At 43.6% G+C, this 18,336-nt stretch overlaps 1 protein-coding gene across 1 annotated transcript in view; it reads left to right on the plus strand.

The window, feature by feature from the left end:
* ARHGAP22 (Rho GTPase activating protein 22) overlaps positions 1 to 18,336 on the plus strand; it is a 372,891-nt gene that overhangs the window by 223,843 nt on the left and 130,712 nt on the right. The window lies entirely within an intron of this gene.

Consider the following 18,336-nt stretch of genomic DNA (forward strand, 5'->3'; position numbering starts at 1 on the left):
ACTTGTACTTCCCAAGCGCTTAGTACAGTGCTCTGCACACAGTAAGCACTCAATAAATACGATTGAATGAATGAATGAATGAATAATAATAATAATGGTTCCTTCTTTCAAGCTTCTTTTCTCAATTCCAGGAGTTGGTCTACTAATAATGATTATAGTATTTGTTAAGCACTTACTCTATATCAAGCACTGTTCTAAGCGCTGGGGTAGACACAAGTTAACCAGGTTGGACACAGTCTCTGTCCCACATGGGGTTTGCAGTTTAAGATAGAGGGAGAATAGATATTTAATCCCCGTTTTACAGATGAGAAAACTGAGGCACAGAATAGTTAGCTGATTTGCCCAAGCTCACACAAGAGGCAACAGGGGTAACCAGAATTAAAAGTCAGTTCCTCCGATTCCCAGGACTATCCTCTTTCCACTAGGCCATGTTGCTTCCCTTCTGTGTTTGTCCTAAGAGCTTTGGGGACTGGATGCCATAATCTACGCTTAATTTGCTTTGATGTGCCAAAGCTATTTGGAATGGTCTTATTTGAACCTGACAACACAGGTTTTAGATTCTCCAAACTTTATGATGAATCCAGGTCTCGTCTCATAATAACTGTTGTTTTTGTTAAGCGCTTACTATTTGCCAAGCACTCGATTAAGCGCTGGGATAGATACAAAATAATCAGGTCCCACATGTGGCTCACAGTCTATGTAGGAAGGAGAACAGGTATTGAATCCCCATTTTGCAGATGAGGGGACTGAGACACAGAGGAGTGAAGTGACTTGCCCAAGGTCACACAGCAGCTAAGAAATAGAGTTAGGATTAGAACCCGGGCCTATGCCCTTTCCACTGGGCCATGCTTTAAATGAAGCAGCGTGGCTCAGTGGAAAGAGCACGGGCTTTGGAGTCAGAGGTCATGGGTTCAAATCCCAGCTCCGCCACTTGTCAGCTGCGTGACTTTGGGCAGGTCACTTCGCTTCTCTGGGCCTCAGTTCCCTCATCTGTAAAATGGGGATGAAGACTGTGAGCCCCTCGTGGGACAACCTGATTACCTTGTATCTACCCCAGCACTTCCAACAGTGCTTTGCACATAGTAAGTGCTTAACAAATACCAACATTAATTAATTAATTAAAGTGGTTCCAGACAACACAGTTCTGAAACCCCCAGTCGAAGGGTGCCAGGTGAAGAATCCATTGAATTTCATAAGAATAACTATGGTAATTGTTAAGCCCTTACTGTATGCTAAGCACTATGCTAAGCATTGAAGTAGATACAAGATAATATATTAGATTCAGTCCCTGTCCCTCATGGGACACATAACCGATGAGTGCTGGGAGAACAGGTGCTGTAGTCCCATTTTACAGGTGAAGAAACTGAGGGACAGAGAGATGAAGTGATTTACCCAAGGTGACATGGCAGATAAGTGGCAGAACCAGGATTAGCCGGAGCATTTTCTCTCTCTTCCTCACCGTGGAAGAGTAGTTTAGATCTGTTTTCATACCCACGCTCTACAAAATTGACTGTAAAAAGTCACATTGTAATCAATTAGTCAGTGGTATTATTGAATGCTTACTCTATGTAGAACACTTTACTAAGCACTTGGGAGAGTACAGTACAAAGATTAGGAAGGAACAATCCCTGCCCATAAAGAGTTTTCAGGATAGAAGGGATATAATCTATAACCTACAGGCTAGAGAGGATATTGTAATTAACTTGATGACAACTCCAACGGACTGATTCGACACTTTTGTGAATGACTACGCTATGCCATTTGGTGTGAGCCAGGACTAAAGTGAATAGGCGGTGCAGTTTGGGAAGGACAATGCTGAACCTGCATAGTCTGACTTCTGCCTGCTTTTAGTTTATTTGTTCTGAAGAACCAAATGTTAAAACATTGTGCTTGCATCTCAGCCAATGGGAGTTGGAGTGGGAAAGCCAATGGTATTTATTCATTTATTCACTCAATCACATTTATTCATTCATTCATTCATTCAATCGTATTTATTGAGCACTTACTGTGTGCAGAGCACTGTACTAAGCGCTTGGAAAGTACAAGTTGGCAACATATAGAGACGGTCCCTACCCAACAGTGGGGGTGCGAAGCACTGTACTAAGCACTTGGGAGAGCACAATATAACAACAGACACACTCCCTGTCCACGACGAGATTACAGTCTAGAGAGAGAGACAGACATTTGCTTACTGTGTGCAGAGCACTGTGCTAAGCACTTGGAAGAGTACAATACCACAGAATTGGTAGTCATTGTCCCTGTCCACAACGAACTTACAGTCTTGGCAGGCCTAGATACGGAAGTAGGTGCTATGGGGCTAAGGCGGGGGGTGGTGAATGCCTGAAGTGTTCAGAACCAAGTGCTTAAATCTTATACATTATTACTACCCAGTGAGTCTGTGGGAAAGGCAAACAGCAACCCACAGAGAGGAAGACATTTGAAATTCTGGCTTTACTAGAGCTGAGGCAGTTGCATAGACAGTAGGCAACGGGGTCTAAATTGGATGGCACCACGGCCTTGTGAATTATGACTGATGTTATTATCATCACCCCATCCATTTGTTGAATGCTTACTTTGTGCTGGGGAGAGGGACAAGGTTAATAATTCATGCACGGTCCCTAGCCGGAGGGGAGCTCAGAATCTAAAAATATTAAGCGTGGTCTGGAGTTTAATGATACATTTCGTACCACGCATTCAGTTGGTGTCTCTAAAGGCGTGCTTGGTGTCTCATTATGGCTGTCTGGTTCCGTTTCTGTAATTACTGGACACCTGCGGATGAGACTAGAGGGGATATTGCAAATTACTTGACGTGCTTCCAGTTAACCGTGGAGCAGTTCGGCATGGTTGCGTGCATTAAAAGTAAAACGATATCCTGGCCTTAGCTTTAAGCAAGTGGCCGACCAGTCCCCGGCTCCCTGCAGACCTCCAAGGTTACCTGACTGGGCCACGAGTCAGAATTTGGAGAAGAAGTGAGGAGTTGTACCTTGCTGACCAGGATCAGAGCTATTTTGTGGTTCTGCTTCCTCCTTTGGGGGCACTGAAGTTCAGTCTCTCCCATGCGGCGGAACAGGAAGGGCCAAACTGACTTCTTTTTTTTTATGATGATGATGATGGCATTTGTTAAGCGCTTACTATGTGCAAAGCACTGTTCTAAGCGCTGGGGGAGGTTACAAGGTGATCAAGTTGTCCCACAGGGGGCTCACAGTTTTAATCCCCATTTCACAGATGAGGTAATTGAGGCACAGAGAAGTGAAGTGACTTGCCCAAAGTCACACAGCTGACAGTTGGCAGAGCCAGAATTTGAACCCATGATCTCTGACTCCAAAGCCCGTGCGCTTTCCACTGAGCCACGCTGCTTCCCATGGTATTTATGGTATTTATTAAACACTTATTGTACGTTCCGCACTGTTCTATGCTCTGAGGTAAACGCCAGCTAACAACAATAATAATAACAATAATGATGGCATTTGTTAAGTGCTTACTATGTGCAAAGCACTGTTCTAAGTGCTGGGGAAGATACAAGGTGATCAGTTTGTCCTACGTGGGGCTCATAGTCTTAATCCCCATTTTACAGATGAGGTAACTGAAGCACAGAAAACTGAAGTGACTTGCCCAAAGTCACACAGCTGACAATTGGCGGAGCCAGGATTTGAACCCATGACCTCTGACTCCCAAGCCCGTGCTCTTTCATCATCATCATCATCAATCGTATTTATTGAGCGCTTACTATGTGCAGAGCACTGTACTAAGCACTTGGGAAGTACAAATTGGCAACATATAGAGACAGTCCCTACCCAACAGTGGGCTCACAGTCTAAAAGGGGGAGACAGAGAACAAAACCAAACACACTAACAAAATAAAATAAATAGAATAGATATGTACAAGTAAAATAAATAAATAAATAGAGTAATAATCAGCGTGAAGCTAATCAGGCCTTGTGGTACAGTTCCCATCCCAAATGGGTCTCCCAGTCAAATAGAAAGGAGAACAGGTATTGCATCCCCATTTGCCATTGAGGAAACGGAGGCACCGAGAAGTTAAGTGACTTGCCCTAGGTTTCACAGCAGGCGTGGCTTAGAGGAAAGAGCATGGGCTTGGAAGTCAGAGGACATGGGTGCTAATCCCGGCTCCATCACTTGCCTGCTGTGTGATCTTCGGCAAGCCACTTAACGCCTCTGGGCCTCTGTTGCCTCATCTGTAAAATGGGGATTAAGACTGTGAGCCCCTCATGGGTCAACCTGATTATCTCATATCTACCCCAGCACTTAGAACAGTGCTTGGCACATATTAAGCACTTAACAAATACCATAATTATTAAAACAACCTCGGTCCGCTGGCTCCCAGGCCCGTTTCCTAAAGGATGGGGAGCCCCCTGTCCATCCCCCCCACCTTACCTCCTTCCCTTCTCCACAGCACCTGTATATATGTATAGATGTTTGTACGTATTTATTACTCTATTTATTTATTTATTTTACTTGTACATATTTATTCTATTTATTTTATTCTGTTAATATGTTTTGTTTTGTTCTCTGTCTCCCCCTTCTAGACTGTGAGCACACTTTTGGGTAGGGACCATCTCTATATGTTGCCAACTTGTACTTCCCAAGCGCTTAGTACAGTGCTCTGTACACAGTAAGCGCTCAATAAATACGATTGAAAGAATGAATGAATAAAAGAGCTTTAGGCAGTGTTGGGGTAGATGATGGGGATCAAAGACGGGGAAGTGTTGTCTGGAGGTGGGTGGAATCTGGAATTATTCATTCATTCATTCAATCGTATTTATTGAGCGCTTACTGTGTGCACAGCACTGTACTAAGCGCTTGGGAAGTACAAGTTGGCAACATCTAGAGACTTAATCACAGAGAAACTAGCGAGAGCCAACCAAGAAGAGATAAGGAGATAAATTTTTGCGGGGAAAGGGTATAAGGAACTGCCCTTTTCCCTGTGGGTGAAAATACGAAGAGCAGTAGTTGGTTGTTGCTAGCCCCGGATCAGGGAGGGGAAGCATAACAAAAAAAGGGATGGAATCAGTGAAATGCAGCATGGCTTAGTGGATAGAGCACGGGCCTGAGAGTCAGAATCAATCAATCAATCAATCAGTCAATCATATTTATTGAGCGCTTACTGTGTGCAGAGCACTGTACTAAGCGCTTGGGAAGTACAAGTTGGCAACATATAGAGACAGTCCCTACCCAACAGTGGGCTCACAGTCTAAAAGGGGGAGACAGAGAACAAAACCAAACATACTAACAAAATAAAATAAATAGAATAGATATGTACAAGTAAAATAAATAAATAAATAGAGTAATAATTATGTACAAACATATATACATATATACAGGTGCTGTGGGGAAGGGAAGGAGGTAAGCTGGGGGGATGGAGAGGGGGACGAGGGGGAGAGGAAGGAAGGGGCTCAGTCTGGGAAGGCCTCCTGGAGGAGGTGAGCTCTCAGCAGGGCCTTGAAGGGAGGAAGAGAGCTAGCTTGGCGGAGGACCTGGGTTCTAATCCCACCGCCGCCACTTCTCTGCTTTGAGTCCTTGGGCAAGTCAACTCACTTCTCCGTGCCTCCGTGTCCTCATTTGTAAAATGGGAATTCAATAACTGTTCTTCCTCCTATTATGGGACAGGGACTTTGTCCAACCTGAATAGCTTGTACCTACTCTAGTGCTTAGTAGCGTGGCTCAGTGGAAAACAGCATGGGCTTTGGAGTCAGAGGTCATGGGTTCAAATCCCAGCTCTGCCAATTGTCAGCTGTGTGACTTTGGGCAAGTCACTTAACTTCTCTGTGCCTCAGTTACCTCATCTGTAAAATGGGGATTAAGACTATAAAGCCCCCCGTGGGACAACCTGATCACCCTGTAACCTCCCAGGTGCTTAGAACAGTGCTTTGCACATAGTAAGCGCTTAATAAATGCCATCATTATTATGAGTGAAGCAGCATGGCTCAGTGGAAAGAGCACGGGCTTTGGAGTCAGAGTTCATGGGTTCAAATCCCGGTTCTGCCAATTGTCAGCTGTGTGACTTTGGTCAAGTCACTTAACTTCTCTGGGCCTCAGTTACCTCATCTGTAAAATGGGAATTAAGATTGTGAGCCCCCATGGGACAACCTGATCACATTGTAACCTCCCCAGCGCTTAGAACAGTGCTCTCAGCTCCGCAACATTGCCAAGATCCGCCCTTTCCTCTCCATCCATACCGCTACCCTGCTCGTTCAAGCTCTCATCCTATCCCGTCTGGACTACTGCACCAGCCTTCTCTCTGATCTCCCATCCTCGTGTCTCTCTCCACTTCAATCCATACTTCATGCTGCTGCCCGGATTATCTTTGTCCAGAAACGCTCTGGGCATATTACTCCCCTCCTCAAAAATCTCCAGTGGCTACCAATCACTCTGCGCATCAGGCATCCTCACCCTGGACTTCAAGGCTGTCCATCCCCTCGCCCCCTCCTCCCTCACCTCCCTTCTCTCCTTCTCCAGCCCAGCCCGCACCCTCCGCTCCTCCACCACTAATCTCCTCACCGTACCTCGCTCTCGCCTGTCCCGCCATGGACCCCCGGCCCACGTCATCCCCCGGGCCTGGAATGCCCTCCCTCTGCCCATCCGCCAAGCTAGCTGTCTTCCTCCCTTCAAGGCCCTGCTGCGAGCTCACCTCCTCCAGGAAGCCTTCCCAGACTGAGCCCCTTCCTTCCTCTCCCCCTCGTCCCCCTCTCCATCCCCCCATCTTACCTCCTTCCCTTCCCCACAGCACCTGTATATATGTATATATGTTTGTACATATTTATTACTCTATTTATTTATTTATTTATTTTACTTGTACATATCTATCCTATTTATTTTATTTTGTTAGTATGTTTGGTTCTATTCTCTGTCTCCCCCTTTTAGACTGTGAGCCCACTGTTGGGTAGGGACTGTCTCTATATGTTGCCAATTTGTACTTCCCAAGCGCTTAGTACAGTGCTCTGCACATAGTAAGCGCTCAATAAATATGATTGATTGATTGATTTGCACATAGTAAGCGCTTAATAAATGCCATCATTATTAGTAGTAGTAGTAGTACAGTGTGTGGCACATAGTAAGCACTTCACAAATGCCATAAAACCAAAGGAAAGTCATAGGAAAGAAGGCTAGAGTTGGGTAGAACTAGTAGATTCTGATTATTCCTGCTTTCTTGTGGCATTACTGAAAATTGCATGCAATGCCTGAAGAAACCCTATGTAGAAACACTATTTAGCCATTCTTCCTAATCAAAGATGAGACTATTGATCAATCATTCATATTCATTGAGCACTTAAATTGTGCAGAACACTGAACAAAGCACTTGGGATAGTATAATACAACAGTATTGATAGACGTGTTTCCTGCCCATTAGGAGCTTACGGTGTAGAGTGAGGTCAATCAATCCAATCAATGTTTATTTTTTTTCTGAATGCTTCCTGCGTGCACAACACTGTACTAAGCATTTGGGAAAGTACAGTGCAATATATTTGGTAATAATGATAATTATGGCATTTGTTAAGCATTTACTATGGGCTAAGCACTGTTCCAAGTGCTGGAGACATGATCCCAACCTTGTATCCACCCCAGTGCTTAGGAAAGGACCTGGCACATTTAATCCCGGCTCCACCACTTGTTAGCTCTGTGACCTTGGGCAAATTACTTCCCTTCTCTGTGCCTCCATTACCTTATCTGTAAAATGGGGATTGAGACTTTGAGCCCCATGTGGGACAGGGACTGTGCCCAAACCACCCCAGCACTTAGTACAGTGCGTGGCACATAATAAGTGCTTAACAAATACCATTATTATTATTATTATTATCATTATTATTGCTATTATTATTGTTATTATTAAGTGCTTATTAAATACCATTAAAGGAAAAGGAACTTATATTCTACAAGGGGAGGCTCATAGGGGTAAAATTACAGGTAAGGGAAACAGTACAGTAATGGGATATGTACATAAATTCTACAGAGCTGGGGTGAGTTTATTCATTTATTCTGACGGTTTTGACACCTGTCTACATGGGGTTTTTTTTGTTATCTGTCTCCCCCTTCTAGCCTGTGACCCCGCTGTTGAGTAGGGACCATCTCTATATGTTGCTGACTTGTACTTCCCAAGTGCTTAGTACAGTGCTCTGCACATAGTAAGCGCTCAATAAATACGATTGAATGAATGAACTGAGTCTAAAATCACTTGAGTAAATAGACAAGTGCATGGGCAACACAGAGGAGAGTGTGGTTAGGGGAAATGAGTCATGGAAGGCTTTTGGGGGGAGATGTGATTTTGGGAGGGTTTGAAGGTGAACTATGAGATATGAACTAACTGCTTGGCTAAGGAACTTACAATCTAATAGGTGCTTTCCCAGGCATTTAGTATGATGCTCTGTACACAGTAGGTGCTTAACAAATACCAATCGATCATATTTATTGAGCACTTATGTGCTCAATACTAAGCACTTGAGAGAGTACAGTACAACAGAATTAGCAGACCAATTCCTTGCCCATAGTGAGCTTTCAGTCTAGAGGGGGAGACAAACATTAACATGAATAATTTATAACATATGATTTAAAGGTATGTACATAAGTGCTGTAGGGTTGGGAGTGGGGAGAATATCAAGTGTCCAGAGGTCACAGATTGAGGTGCATTGATGACATAGAAGGGAGAGTGAAATGGGGAAAAGACAGTTTAATCAGGGAAGGTCTCTTGGAAGAGATGTGACCTTAATAATGCTTTGAAGTAGGAATGGTGGTCCGGCATATGTGGAAGGAGAAGTGGAAAGAGCCCGGCTTGGGAGTCAGAGGCCAGGGGTTCTAATCCCGGCTCCTGCACATGTCTGCTGTGTGACTTTGGGCAAGTCACTTCACTTCTCTGTGCCTCAGTTACCTCATCTGTAAAATGGGGATTAAGACTGTGAGCCCCACGTGGGACAATGTGATCACCTTGTATCCTCCCCAGCGCTTAGAATAGTGCTTTGCACATAGTAAGCGCTTAACAAATGCCATCATTATTAATATCGATATTACAAACTAATTGGTTTAAACACAGTCCGTGTCTCACAGGGGGCTCATGGTCTCAATTGCCATTTTACAGATGAGGTAACGGAGGCACAGAGAAGCAAAATGACTTGCCCAAGGTCACACAGCAGACAAGTGGCGGAGCTGGGATTAGATGTAATAGGGTGGGGGATGACTTGGGAAAGGAGTCAGTGGCGGGATAGATGAGATTGGGGCACAGTAAACTGGGGTTAGCAGAACTGAGTGTGCAGGCTCGGCTGGAGTAGGAAATTAGAGAGGTGAGGGAGGGTGGGCCAACCTGATTGAGGGCTTTAAAGCCAATGGTGAAGACTTTCTGTTTGATTTGGAGGTGGAGGGGCAACCACTGAAGGGTCTTGGGAGTCAGAGGTCATGGGTTCTATTCCTGGCTCCACCACTGATCAGCTGTGTGACTTTGGGCAAGTCGCTTAACTTCTCTGGGCCTCAGTTACTTCATCTGGAAAATGGGGATTAAAATGGTGAGCCCCATGTAGGACAACCTGATACCTTGTATCAACCCCAGTGCTTAGAACGGTGCTTGGCACATAGTAAGCGCTTAACAAATGCCATCATTATTATTCACTCATTCATTCAATTGCACTTATTGAGTGCTTACTATGTGCAGAGCACTATACTATGTGCTTGGAAAGTACAATTCGGCAACAAATAGAGACAATCACTACCCAACAATGGGCTCACAGTCTGTGCCAGATACTGTACTGAGCGCTGGGGTGGATACAAGGAAATCAGGTTGGACACAATCTCTGTCCCACATGGGGCTCACATTCGTGTTTAAGTACTACTGATTGATTGATTGATATATTCATTCATTCATTCAATTGTATTTATTGAGCGCTTACTGTGTGCAGAGCACTGTACTAAGCGCTTGGAAAGTAAAATTTGGCAACAGATAGAGACAATCCGTGCCCATCCACGGGCTCACAGTCTAGAAGGGGGAGACAGACAACAAAACAAGTTGACAGGCAAAATAGAGAAATAGAATTATAGCTATATACACATCATTAATAAAATAAATAGAACAATAAATATGTACAAATATACACAAGTGCTGTGGGGCGGGGAGCGGGGTAGAGCAGAGGGAGGGAATGGGGAAGATGGAGATGGAAGGAGGAGCAGAGGAAAAGGGGGACTCAGTCTGGGAAGGCCTCCTGGAGGAGGTGAGGCCTCTAATTCTCCAGTCTGCCCTAGAACCCCGACATCAGAACACACAACCTGACCGCCTGAGGTGCGTCTCAGATTTTGTCAACTTTTGGGTCACTGTCTCCCTTTCCCGCTGCTCTCTCCCTGTGGTCCCCAGAATCCAGGCAGGCAAGGAGACAAAGTGAAGCTGTCTTGGCTTTGGTTCTAGTTTGGTTTCAAATTATCGGAGAAGTAGGCCAAATGTGTGGGCATGTTGGTGAATGTCCAGTTGTCCTCATAAACCGCAGAGATCTCTGCCGTATGCTGCCTTTGGGGGTTGGGAGAAATCTTGCTCTTTCTTGCTGCTCTAGCTTGGAATCGAAGTTCGGTGTCTAGTCGAGCAATAGGCTGGAAAAAGCTAATTCAGCCTTTCTGGTTTTAGAGGTGTAATGGTATTTGTGGCATTTCTGGAAGAAAAGAATCTAGTTCAAGAATTCCCTGAGGGAGGAACTAGTCATAAGCAGAGACGTAAAAGTATACACACAAAAACCCCACACCGTAAAGCGAATCATCCCAGACAAAACACAAATTAAACTGTAAAAGCCCTTTAAAAATTTCCAGCACCAAGCTTCATTTTTTGCATATTGTTCTCTGCTCTGAATAATCCCTCTCTGATTTTGTAAACCCTCTCCCAATGGATTATGTTCTAACATTTGTTCAAGTTTCTAGTCAAAGTCAAGCCTCCACTTGACTAAGCTCTAGACTCTAAGCTCATTTTGGGCAGGGATTGTGTCCGTTCATTGTTGTTTTGTACTCTCCCAGGTGCTTAGTACAGTGCTTTGCACACAGTAAGAGCTCAATAAATATGATTGAATGAATGAATGAATAAGTACTTGAGAAAGTGCTAGAGAAGCAATAGAACCGTGCCTCGCCCACAATTCACATCCGGACGTCTTCTCTAGAATTGTTCTTTTTGTAGAGTCAAGCCTTTCGTGCAGGTCAGAAATATCATTAGCAAACAATCATTTGGGTCTTTGTTCATAAAGTGCTTCATGGCCCATTTGATGTTCTCTTTTACTATTAAAATTGGAACTTGATAAAAAATAGATTGTTGTTGTAATAAATGGAAAGAAACTGCTCAAATTGGAGTGACAGTGGTCCTTACCTCCCTCTGTACTGTCAATTCCTTGTGGGCAGGGAACACGTCTGCCAACTCTGTGCTATCATAATAATAATAATAATGATGATGGCATTTATTAAGCACTTACTATGTGCAAAGCACTGTTCTAAACACTAAGGAGGTTACAAGGTGATCAGGTTGTCCCACGGAGGGCTCACAGTTTTAATCCCCACTTTACAGATGAGGTAACTGGGGCTCAGAGAAGTGAAGTGACTTGTCCAAAGTCACACAGCTGACAACTGGCAGAGCTGTGAGTTGAACCCATGACCTCTGACTCCAAAGCCCGGGCTCTTTCCTACTCTCCTATGTGCTTAGTGCGGTGTTTTGCACGCAGTAATAGCTAAACAAATGTGATGGATTGATTAACTGAGGCAAAGAAACATTTGAAAAGCTTCCCAAAGTCATTTTATGTCTTTGGCCCTGCTGGAAAAAGGGTCCGTATTACCACTGCACTTCATTGTCATCCATCAGTCAATCAACCAATCAATGGTATTTATTGTGTACTTACTGCATGCAGAGCACTGTGCTAAGCACTTAGGAGAGTACAGTATAACAAAGTTGGTCGACATGTCCCCTGCCCAAAAGGAGCTTGTCGTCTAGGAGGTTCAGTCAGCGGTAGAGATTGTGCACTGTACTAAGCAAATGGGAAAGTATAAATGGGACAAGTCTTCTTGCTCTCCCTTCTGTTTTGCCCTTTCAACTTGGATTTTGCACCCTTTATTCACCCCACCCTAAGCACCATAGCACTTATACATAATTTATTCATTCATTCATACAATCGTATTTATTGAGAACTTACTGTGTACAGAACACTGTACTAAGCGCTTGGGAAGTAGTTAGGCAACAGATGGAGACAATCCCTACCCAACAACGAGTGCGCTGTCTAGTAGGGGGAGACAGACAACGAAACAAAACAAGCAGGCATCAGTAGCATCAAAGTTCATAAATTCATTCATTTATAGTAATAAAGAATTATATTAAGAAGCAGCATGGCTTAGTGGAAAGAGCACGGGTTTGGGAGTCGGAGGCTGTGGGTTCCAATCCCGGCTCCACCACTTATCAGCTGTGTGACTTTGGGTAAGTCACTTAACTTCTCTATGCCACAGTTACCGCATCTGTAAAGTGGGGATTAAGACTGTGGGTCCCTTGTGGGGCAACCTGATTACCTTATACCTACCCCAGCGCTTAGAACAGTGCTTGGCACATAGTAAGCGCTTAACAAATATCATCATCATCATCATCATATTAATGTCTGTCTCTCTCTATAGGGGGTAAGCTCCTTGCGGGCAGAGAATGTGTTTGTTATAGTGTTAAATTGTACTCTCCCAAGAACTTGATACAATGCTTCGCACATAGTAAGCACTCCGTAAATTCCATATATTGATGGATTGGATGTTAGTGGTGTCCCCAATAATAATAATAATGATGGCATTTATTAAGTGCTTACTATGTGCAAAGCACTATTCTAAGCGCTGGGGCGGTTACAAGGTGATCAGGTTGTCCCACAGGGGGCTCACAGTCTTAATCCCCATTTTACAGATGAGGTAACTGAGGCACAGAGAAGTTAAGTGACTTCCCCCAAGTGACACAGCTGACAATTGGCAGAGCCGGGATTTGAACCCATGACCCCTGACTCTAAAGCCCGGGCTCTTTCCACCGAGCCGAAAACAAAGTTCTTCAGTCTCACAGGCTAGTATGTTCAGGATTCAAAAAAAGCAAATGAAGACACTATGGAAAGTTAAAGCCTTTTTGAGGGCACATCTCCTCTAAGAAACCTTCCCTGACTGCGCTCCCTTTTCCTCTTCTTCCACTCCCTTCTGCCTCACCCTAACTTGCTCCCTTTGCTCATCCCCATTCCCAGCCCCACAGCACTTAAGTACTTATCTGTCATTTATTTATTTGCAATAATGTCTGCCTCCCCCTCATCCAGACTGTAAGCTCGTTGTGGCAGGGAATGTGTCTATTCATTGTTGTATTGTACTCTCCCAAGCACTTAGTACAGTGCTCTGCGCACAGTAAGTGTTCAATAAATGCGATTGAATGAATCAAGACAGCCAGTTCGGCTCCAGTGCAGGCTTTTATAACGGCTGTAACGCAATGGAAAGATTAGGGAAAATACTTCCCCGAACACCGGTCTGTTTTCTTTCAACAGGCTCCACCAGTTGGTCCAACTGGATTAAGTGTAGAAAGTGGATTTGGTGTGCACATTTGTAAAACATTAGTCAAGGCACGACACTGCTAATTCGTCCCATTATCTGCCTCAGGTTTACTGTATTGTATCATACTGAACTTTGTGTTGTTTTTGCAACTTTCTAGTATTTAATACAGTCACTTGTACTTCCCAAGTGCTTGTAATAATAATAATAATGATGATGATGGCATTTATTAAGCACTTACTATGTGTAAAGCACTGTTCTAAGCACTGGGGAGGTTACAAGGTGAACAGGTTGTCATTCCCAAGCGCTTAGTACAGTGCTCTGCACACAGTAAGCGCTCAATAAATACAATTGAATGAATGAATGAGGTAACATAGCAATGAGTATCAAGGCTGTAAAGCAGTCGGCTGATAGCATACATAACAATACCACCAGGATGTGAATTGAAAAATGTCAATCGAGATGTTTCTTCAAACCTTTACCCTTTAATCAATCAATCAATCAATCAATCGTATTCATTGAGTGCTTACTGTGTGCAGGGCACTGTACTAAGAGCTTGGGAAGTACAAGTTGGCAACATATAGAGACAGTCCCTACCCAACAGTGGGCTCACAGTCTAAAAGGGGGAGACAGAGAACAAAGCCAAACATACTAACAAAATAAAATCAATAGAATAGATATGTACAAGTAAAATAAATAAATAAATAAATAAATAGAGTAATAAATATGTACAAACATATATACATATATACAGGTGCTGTGGGGAAGGGAAGGAGGTAAGATGGGGGGATGGAGAGGGGGGCGAGGGGGAGAGGGGGAAATTGCCTTGCAATGCCTTGCAGATTCCCATGGCTTCAACATTTTATGTAACCCAAACTCCCCATAATACAAAGAAGTTCAAGAACCACCTTTCTCCTTACAATAATGTCTCAAATATTCTGTGTTACTTCATCTCTCTGTTTCTTGCAGAAGTGATGGAGGAAACTTTAAGAGGTTTGAAGCCAGGTCAGCTAAATATTTGAATATCTGCTCTACTCCTCTGGCTTCCGTTGTGATCCGGTGTGATCCGTTAGAGAAGCAGCGTGGCTCAGTGGAAAAGAGCATGGGCTTTGGAGTCAGAGGTCATGGGTTCAAATCCCGGCTCCGTCACTTGTCAGCTGTGTGACTTTGGGCAAGTCACTTCACTTCTCTGGGCCTCAGTTCCCTCATCTGTAAAATGGGGATGAAGACTGTGAGCCCCCTGTGGGAAAACCTGATCACCTTGTAACCTCCTCAGCGCTTAGAACAGTGCTTTGCACATCGTAAGCGCTTAGTAAATGCCATCATTATCATTATTATTATCTGTGAAGCAATAATTTTCCCCTCTTAACTCCTCCCTCCTCCTCAAGGTACAAAGAGCAGGGGAAACAGTTCCACTGCCTCAGTCTTCAGAATGGTAGAGCTCAGTTCTCAGATTTTATAATATTTGAAATCCATTACCAACATCCTCCATCTTTTCCAAAGTTGCCCCCCTCTAGACTGTAAGCTTTCTGTGAGCAGGGAGCAAATCTGTCATTGTACTCTCCTAAGTGCTTAGTAAAGTGCTCTTCACACAAGTGCTCAATAAATACAACTGATTGATTGATTGATTGATTGAATATAGTGCCTCTCATAGTTCCTCTGTCACCGATGCAACAGTTAAATTCAAGATGGCAGCTTGTAGTAGCTCCTGATTTATAATAATAATGATGGCATTTATTAAGAGCTTACTACGTGCAAAACACTGTTCTAAGCAATTTATAACCCTGAGGAGGGAGTAGAGTGTTATTGTTTTGTTTTGCCCCTCTTGCCCTGGAAGTATCCCACTTATTGGCTGAGACCCTCCAACCTCTAGCACCTGTAATCAATCAATCAATGATATTTATTGAGTTATTAGTATGTGCACAGCACTGTACTAAGCACTTAATCCTGATATAGGCATCATTCTCTGTGGGGAAAGAAAATCTCATCTAGCTGATGCTTCCCTTACTGATCTTTGCCTCTAGGGTAATTTTTATGGGTGGAAAGTCAGAGGGAAAAGTATTTATCTCTTTTTAAGTGGGGTATGTAGTAGGGAGGGGAAGGGAAACAATTGCCGGAGCTTTAATGTATTCACTTTTCCCTTCCTACAAATGCCTCCGAACTGCTCCTATTTTCAGTTCTATTTTTCACATGATTAAGTGTCTGAGAGAAGATTAGTTGCTTTGCTAAGCCTGAAATGTCTGCTTAAAGTCAGCTAGAAATGATATTAACCTTGCCCTAGTATATGTACACCTATGGCACTTTCTCTGGATTTTAATCAGTGGAAACTAAATCACTAGAGTTAACTGCATCATGGAGTGTGTCAAATCTTCACGTTGCAGTGGTTTTACGCATCTGAGGAAAGTTATTGGTGAAGTGTCTAAAATTGGAGGTTTGGGTGTAGGGATTTTTTTCTCTCTCACGGGCATGTTTCATTGTTTCTTTCATTTTTCAACTTGTTACAAAAGAAAAATAATTCCGAAAAAAAAAGTGTGGTATTTCCTAAGTGCTTACTCTGTGCCAAGCACTCTACTAAATGCTGGGTTGGATACAAGCAAATTGGGTTGGACACAGTCCCTATCATTCATTCATTCATTCAATCGTATTTATTGAGTGCTTACTGTGTGCAGAGCACTGTACTAAGCTCTTGGGAAGTACAAGTCGGCAACATGTAGGGATGGTCCCTACCCTGCGTAGGGTTCACAGTCTTAATCCCCATTTAACAGATGAGGTAACTGAGGCCCAGAGAAATGAAGTGACTTGCCCAAGGTCACACAGCAGGCAAGTGGTGGAGTAGGGATTCGAATCCATGCCCTTCTGAGTCCCAGGCCTGTGCTCTATCCACTACACCATCCTGCTTGCAGCCTAAGAAAACTATGGGGGAAAAAATAACAATAAATTCTGCTGTCTTTCAGGATTTAGATTCTCCCATCATTTTTAACTGCAGAGCAATGAGAATCTGTAATGTTTTCAGTTATTAAATAGGCTGGCGAGTGATTGGTTTAAGATTCATTCATTCATTCAATCGTATTTACTGAGCACTTACTGTATGCAGAGCACTGTACTAAGCGCTTGGGAAGTACAGGTTGGCAACCTAATAGAGACAGTCCCTACCCAACAGTGGGCTCACAGTCTAGAAGGGGGAGACAGACAACAAAACAAAACATATTAACAAAATAAAATAAATAGAAAATGCAAACCGATACACAGAGAGATGAACTGATTTACCCAAGGTGACACAGCAAATTAGTGGTGGAAACAGGATTCAAACCCAGGTCCTCTGACTCCCACACTCCTTCTACTTAGGCCACGTTGCTCCTCCAACTTCAGCTACAAACTATTTCACGGAAATCCTCATCCTAAGATGCACAGTAAGCTAAGGCACAAATGAAGGATGCATAATGAAATACTTTATTGACGAAAGAAAACGACCTTCTCCATTAGTTGAGGTGTACACAGTCTGCTCTAATCACCTAAGGTCAGAACCAGACAGAGGAGCCAAAGATTGCGTCTGACCTGAAGTGAAAGAAGTAAATATTCCAGATAACTTATTAACTCCACTCAGGGGCTCAGGGAAGGGAACCAGCTAGAGTCCTTGTTAGCTTTCATGGCCTTGTGGATAGAGCCCAGGCCTAGAAGTTAGAAATACCTCTATTCTCATCCCGGCTCTGCCAAATGTCCACTGTGTGACCCTGGGTAAGTCACTTCACTTCTCAGGGCCTCCGTTCCCTCATCTGTAAAATGGGTATTAAGACTGTGAGCCTAAGTGGGCTGGGACTATGTCCAAGCCAATTATAATAATAATAATAATGGTATTTGTTAAGCACTTACTATGTGCCAGGCACTGTTCTAAGCGCTGGGGTATATACAAGATAATCAGGTTCTCCCACATGGGGCTCACAGTCTTAATCCCCATTTTACAGATGAGGGAACTGAGGCACAGGGAAGTTAAGTGACTTGCCCAGAGTCACACAGCTGACAAGTGGCGGGGCCAGGATTAGAACCCACAACCTCTGACTCCCAAGCCCGTGCTCTTTCCACTAAGCCACGCTGCTTCTCTACTTAACTTGTATCTACCCCAGTGCTTATAATAGTGCTCAGCATATAGTACCACTTAATTATCATTAAGAAGCAGGGTGGCTCAGTGGAAAGAGCCTGGGCTTGGGAGTCAGAGGTGGTAAGTTCTGACCCCAGCTCTGCCACTTATTGGCTGTGTGACCTTGGGCAAATCACTTAACTTCTCTGTGCCTCAGTTACCTCATCTGTAAAATGGGGATTAAAACTGTGATCCCCATGTGGGACAACCTGATTACCGAGTGCTCAGAACAGTGCTTGGCACATGGTAAACGCTTAACAAATACCATCATTATTGTTATTTTTATTGTTATTAATGTTATTGTTATTTCATCCTTCCCAAACTGACTGAATCTATTAAATCTTTCAAGGGGAGGTTTTTCACAGATCCATTTTACAGGGGTTCAATAAATTGAGACCACCCCATAGATTGTGAGACAGGGTCGGTGTCAGATCTCATCATCATCAATCGTATTTATTGAGCGCTTACTGTGTGCAGAGCACTGTACTAAGCGCTTGGGAAGTACAAGTTGGCAACATATAGAGACAGTCCCTACCCAACAGTGGGCTCACAGTCTAAAAGGGGGAGACAGAGAACAAAACCAAACATACCAACAAAACAAAATAAATAGAATAGATATAAGTAAAATAAAATAAATAAATAAATAGAGTAATAAATATGTACAGGCATATATACATATATACAGGTGCTGTGGGG

This window comes from Tachyglossus aculeatus, chromosome 3, assembly GCF_015852505.1.
Source record: "Tachyglossus aculeatus isolate mTacAcu1 chromosome 3, mTacAcu1.pri, whole genome shotgun sequence".
NCBI classification, from domain to species: domain Eukaryota; kingdom Metazoa; phylum Chordata; class Mammalia; order Monotremata; family Tachyglossidae; genus Tachyglossus; species Tachyglossus aculeatus.